The sequence below is a fragment of the Falco peregrinus genome, chromosome 8, assembly GCF_023634155.1.
Source record: "Falco peregrinus isolate bFalPer1 chromosome 8, bFalPer1.pri, whole genome shotgun sequence".
Taxonomy (NCBI): Eukaryota; Metazoa; Chordata; class Aves; order Falconiformes; family Falconidae; genus Falco; species Falco peregrinus.
Genome location: NC_073728.1, coordinates 34,179,755 through 34,185,939, shown reverse-complemented (window position 1 = coordinate 34,185,939; position 6,185 = coordinate 34,179,755).

Sequence of the window (6,185 nt, the reverse complement as noted above, 5' to 3'; positions counted from 1 at the left end):
ATCAATAGACTTCACTTTCAGACTTTGTGACTTAGCAGTTTAGAAACAGATCTACAGCTGGTTCTAATAGATTCATTCAACTTGTTTCAGAGACCCTGCCTGAAATTTTATAAAACATGATTCCAGCAGTTTTCACCAGATCTATTTAAAGGGAACATAGATTTCTGATTCCCATCTGTATTGAAAATCAATAACTACTAGACATAAGACAAGAGAAAGAGTATTGTTAATAAAACATAAGGTCAGGAGCCCCTATATCTAGGTTATATTTCTGGGTTGAGTCTACGTACCTGTGGGTCCAAGTATATAATTTCATATTTGGTTATCTAGCTGTCTTTGTAAAATTAAATATTTAATTTGCAGAAAGCTTGCGAAGATAAGGTACCATTTACACAGGACTTGAAGTCTTCAACTGGAAGGGCAGTCTGGTATCACCAGACTAACATTAAATATCCATTATATTCAATAGAAATCAAGTGAAATGGGAGCTATTAGTAGCAAAGCCTGGCACACAGCAATTAGTCAAGGCCAGTTCAGTTGCCCTATTCCTTTCCCTTCTGCACACTGAATAGCACGGGTACTCTGTAGAGAACTAAAGTAGGATGTTATAATTTAAGACACTGGACATATAGTTAATGTTTCATGGCCAAATGTAAATCTGGCATTTTTCAGCCTCAAAACACTTGACTTTGCACCCTAAGGAGCTATCTTAATGAACTGCATTGCTCCAAAGAAGTAGACCATTAATCTAGACAAGCTTTGCTTTGAAGTGTGAAGAAATACATATAACTTCACGTTTAAGTTTTGCCTGGTCCCAGGTTTGCATCCCCATAGTCAATCTGTCAGTCATTCTATGGACACATCTGCTAATCACACAGCCCATGGCATGGGAGTCTGTCTTCATTTGCCTGAAGATGCTTCTGAATTCAGCCCCTTGGTCAAACAAGATTTACCAAGGAGCTAAAACGGATATAACAGCTTTTTTCCTCCCTTATGTACTGCCTTTACATCACCTCTGACTTTGCTTCTTCCTTAGAAGCAGCCCTGGCACACCTACCTTGGCATCTACTTCCTATACCATACCCCAGCCATTAGCACCTGGAAACATCCCAGAGACTTCATTTAATTCTCATTTGAACTAATCCACTATTCTGTGAAAGTATAGTCTTACTATCTAGAAAGGCAGAGAGATCTAAACCTTATACTGGCTCTTTATTTCTTGTAGGACGTTATCATCAAAGAGGAAGGCTGTGTAGGTCAGATGAGGTGCCCAGTTTCACCTGTCCAACACCCTCGCTGTCAGTGTATTTGCACAGCTGTGACTTAGCAAATGGGTCTAGTGCTGAAGAGAGACAAGGAAAGAAGTGTTTTTCTTTGTGGTACTGGCTGAGCAAACCTCGCCAGCACTCTGCTAACAGAGTAAAAAATCATTCAAAGCTGTCTCTTGTCACACTAGTCAGTGAGTATTCTCTGAGTGTAGCCTTGTTTAGAAGGAAGAGGCTATCCTTACACAGACAGTTTTTGATCTACAAATGCATTTTAAGGTAGAGATGTATATTTTAAAGTGAGAACACAGAGACCAGCCAGAGAAGAAAGAAATGCAGCATGTGCTAGAATGAAACCAGCAACTGCAAAAAAGACAGGGCTATGATGAAATACTTTCTTTTACAGCATGGGTATCCAGCTTTCAGCACACCCTTCACAAAGCCTTGAGGGCTGACCCAGACGTTACTGAAATGAACAGCAGACTTCCACACAGAATATTGCTAGTGCACCCTGACTTGACCGCAGGTATCTACATTCCTTGCAACAGACACAGTATTTTGTACCTACTGACAATTAGCTGCCATCATTACCCAGCCTGCGGGCGGCTGAGTGCTTTTCCATTATATATGCAAAATATGTAGAACTAACTAGGCTGTGATCTGGCTGCTTTCACTTACCTGTTTATCCTTGTGGCAGTGCCTGCTATGTGAGCAACATCAGACAAACAAGAGTGTAGGATCCTTCCTAAGAGTGTTTTTTGCTAGGTCCCTTTGTTGCAATGATGCATCTGGACTCCCCGTGGTCCACTCCTGCACATCTCCAGAATGTGCACCTTAGCCTTGCCTTTTGGTTTCACTCTCAGATGTTAAAATAAGCATTTCAGCTTCTTATTTTAGAGTCACAGCAGTCAGACAGGCTTCCCTCCCAAGGCAGCAGGAGTGGTAGAAAGCCTTTTTAACCTATGCTGGCATTACATATATTCTTCCTAAAGTTGAATGTAGAAACTGGAGAAATGACTGGAAAAGCATAGCTGCACTGAGCAGACAGATTGACCTTCATTTTACACAGTCATGTTCCCAGTCCAGTCCAGCCCATCCTTATCTCCCTACAAGAGTCATCACAGTGTCAAGGATAAAAAGATCACTGGAGTTCCAATCTGCACTGTGCAATCTTGTAGTGTACCAAAACCAGATATACAGAAAACACACACAACGTGTGGAAAAATACTACTGTTAATTCAGTTCATAGCTATATTAGTAGTTTGCATAGAGTTTCTTCTCCTAAAACTAGCATGTTTTAAAGTTGTCTCTAGAAACAGAGAGCTAGAGCAGGATCACACTGAAACAAGTTCAGCCATTTTCAAAAAAAAAAAAAAAAAAAGGGGGGGGGGTTTTATTAAAAATGTAGATTCAACACTAAAATGAACTGAAATTTTCTGCAATTTTGAACATGATATTTTCAAAAATGTACTAGTGTACTCTTCTTTTTCCACAAGAAGCAATTGATATGTGCCAAAATTTCCATGCCAATAGAGACAGCATTTCATGTGTCATTTCAGTGCCTTCATTTTGGGGTGTTCAGCTTGTAACACTGTAATGAGACTTACTACTTTTCAAGGCAAATACTGCTGTCAGATGGACTCCTATCAATCAAAGCACAAACGAGCTCCTTTCTTTGGAAAACATGGGTCATGTTGTTTTATGGTAAGAACTGAGCTACAGGAAAATGGCTGTATCAGTTGCCCCACTCTAACAGAATGTTTGATTTCTTACAAAAAAAGGCTTGAAATTATGAAAACCCACTGTCTATGAGGAGGTATACAAAACGTGATGGCACAGTAAGGGAAGAGGTGCACATCTGCTGTCTCTCCCCCATGCTGAGACACAATGGGAGCATTCTGACTCCTTCCACCCAGAGCACTCAGCCATGTGTTAGAAGTCTATGGGAGCACTTGGGCTGCCTCTGCAGACTCTTTAGGGTCTGCGTATTTTTCATTTCTTAGCCAAAAATTACTTCCTTGTTTCTGCAAAAGCAGCCAAATCTAAAAGAGGATCAACAGACTACTTATTTTAGAAATTAAATGTCATTTTTCATATTTGAAAAGGAATACATATGCAACATAAATGTGAAGCCAGAGGGTGCTCTTTTTATGTGTAATGTCCTGGTTAAGGCTGGTTTCTATGGCAGCAGGAAAGAAGATTTTTGTTTTTTCCCATACACACACCCCCCCAGAGGAACTATTCAGATACTGAACTTTGGAAGATTCAATTGGCTTATTAAAAGTATTTTTTCTTCTTTGATGATATGCAAAAACTGATAAGAGATCAGCTACTTAGATTATAACCCACTTTAAGTATTCCCTTCAATGTATCTGCAACCGTATCTTCTTACTGCTGTTTTGTGTTTCAAAAGAGGCATTTAGAAATACAGCAAGGGCATTTGATTACTTAGCACCAGCTGAGGTCAGAAAATCACACTGACTAATGATATTAAGCTGAGGAGAGTCACAAAATTAATTATAACTTTACATCTGACCTTTACAAGTAGGTAGCTCTGGGTTCATAAGAATGACATTAGGTTTTAGATAAACAGCTATATAGCTGAAGATAATTTCTCCTGTTAAAAGTATATACATTTACAATTTCTATTTTTATACCTGATAGCAAAAGCTATAATCACCAATTCATTGTGCAGAAATGGAAAGTTCTGTTGTAACATGTCTGCGTTAGGTAAAATGTTGCAGAAAAAAGAAATACAGTCCATTTTAATTTGCCACCTCACAGCCATGCATTAGTAGGCAAATTCAAAGTCTCAAGGACTCTGGTCTTTTTACATTGCCTGTGGAAGACTAATATACTCTCAAATGGCACAATATGTAGATCCATGGTTTAAAAAAAAATGAAAAAAACCCAAACCATACAGCCTGACATTCAATGTTTGTGAGCAACTGTCAAGGGACAATTTAGGATATCAGCTCAGGATTATTTAGACTGTTAGGCACTTGGAGGTTGATCTTTTTTCCACTGAGGTCAACAATTAACACTTCTGTTCACATCCATAGTAGAGATTCGACAATTTGACTAAACAGTTGCCCTGCAGCTTGATAACCTTTTACAATAAAATGTCAAGCTGCACAGCTTCCCAGCACTAAAGGTATGTCTATATAATCAACATCTGGTCCAACTTGTGCTCAGCCCAAACTACTACTGAGTCCACATTGTGTGAACACAATTTTGGTTCAAGTCTGCATAATCCTTTGACATGTATTGAGACAAGACAATGAGAAAAGCTGGGTCCCTTGTGTCCCTTGGCACAAGTCCAAATATGTCAATAACCAGTGTGGATAAGACAGATACGCTACATTTAACTTGGATACTACCACATAACCCACTTGCTCTTGCAGCAGTATCTCATGGCTGAGGTCAAGAAGACCACTCTACTAGGTCTTTCCTGGGACCCTTTTGTTTGCAGGTGAGTGAATATTGCAAAGACTCCTGCACTCCAAGCAAGTGCATGCTATAGGCAACAATTTACATTCACAGCATAAGCACAGCTCTAATTTTACTGTCTTCTCAAGTGTTTGCACAGCAGACTCCTTTAAATTCACAAGAGAAGCAGCTTCGATACAGTGAAGATTATCTAAGCAGATCCATCCCACTCTTTGTAGGACCTCTTCCATTTTCTCTGCAGCACCAGACTACCTTCTGGAACACAGCAAGTAAATAAAGGCCATATAACTTTTTTGGTGTTTTCAGGAGGATTCAGTCAGAAAAATGTTAGCATTAGCATGGCCTCAAGTCAAATAACATTGTTTTATGGAATTTGCATCCTGTATTCGTAATACTTTGCAAACCTGACCTTATAACCTTCAATTCTGATGTCACAAATATTTACACAGGTAAGCAGTTTCTGGGATAATCCGGTTTTGCTCAAAATACAAAATCCCACATATGGAACACAGTTCAGCTATCTAAATATTTGTGTAAACAGATGCTACTTCATTCGGAGCACTGCCTTTACCACACCACTATACTTAACACCTAGCATTTCTTTTTTATTCCAGGTTGCCATACTGTTGAAATGTATTCCACATTTGTTTTAAGAATGCTGCACGGAGGGGGAGGACTTTGGCCCAGATCCTGCCATTACACACCTTCTTTCACTGACCTGAATGTGAGCTGCATCAAGCCTGACAGATACATCTTCCACTAAGCAATTCTAGCAGACAAAGAGTTTTGCTTCATTGTCCTGTGAAGACTTTCAGTTCTCCAACTGCTTCAGTGCCAGACTCTCCAGGAACGGAGAAGAGTGGTGCCTCGCTCCCATTGACTGCAGTATGAATTACACTTCATTTCTTTACAAATCTCTCTCTTCCCTCTCACATGGAAACTGCCCAATTTTTTCTGGAGGGAGGAGAAGAAAAATGCATTAAAAAGGCAGCAAAGTGTATGGTGATTGCCTTTTTCCCTGTCTAGTGAACACTGTCCAAAGACGTTCTCCTCAAGTCAGATGAAACTGAATAATATATTTCTGTATCACTGCAGGCTAAGTTTGACCTTTAAATATTAATATTTAAATATTAATGAAATAGCAGGAGGAAAGCAGACTGACAGGTGTAATACAAGTCAGACAAAATAGCACAGTAAAATTATGTGCTGCATTGAAATTCTCATTAGTGATAATGAGATAGGAACATATAACCCATGATCTGAAAATGTACTCCAGAAAATCCAGGTAGAATAAATGATCAGAAAATTTTGCTAAGAGTAATTATTCTTATTTTATAACTTTGGGGGCAATTCTTTCAGAGAGGAAAAGTCAGACACCTGTACTTATGCATGTAAGCGGACTTTTTTCTTTAAATTGGACCCTTATTGGATTTGTTTCCTAAAATATTTTACCTAAGGGTCTATTTCCAT